Source organism: Pterocles gutturalis, unplaced genomic scaffold (genome assembly GCF_000699245.1).
Source record: "Pterocles gutturalis isolate BGI_N339 unplaced genomic scaffold, ASM69924v1 scaffold35115, whole genome shotgun sequence".
NCBI classification, from domain to species: domain Eukaryota; kingdom Metazoa; phylum Chordata; class Aves; order Pterocliformes; family Pteroclidae; genus Pterocles; species Pterocles gutturalis.
In genome coordinates this window covers 4,424-4,695 of record NW_010144500.1, presented here as the reverse complement: position 1 = coordinate 4,695, position 272 = coordinate 4,424, and the positions used below count along the sequence as shown (strand labels likewise).

Genomic DNA, 272 nt, shown 5'->3' with positions numbered 1-272 from the left:
GGTGCAGGAGCAGGCCCTGGCGGTAAGCAGTTACCCAGCTGGGGTTGGAAAGGCCGGGGCTGGAGCTCCCGGGACCATGGCGTTGACCATCCTGGGGTGTGCGGGTCCCCTCTTTGCTCAGAGCTGAACGCCTCAGACATCCCATTCTCGCTGCTCCCTGCAGCCACACTGCCCACCCCAGGGTTGCTGCTGGCTCCCTGGGGAGAGGCCATGATGGGGCAGAGCGCGGTGCTGCGGAGGCCTGTCCGGCCGCAGTGTTGGGTTGGAGCTGG

At 67.3% G+C, this 272-nt stretch overlaps 1 protein-coding gene across 1 annotated transcript in view; it reads left to right on the top strand.

The window, feature by feature from the left end:
* The window catches only part of LOC104470264 (protein FAM193B-like), a gene marked incomplete at both ends in the record, with an annotated part of 4,906 nt that overhangs the window by 223 nt on the left and 4,411 nt on the right, over positions 1-272 (top strand). The window lies entirely within an intron of this gene.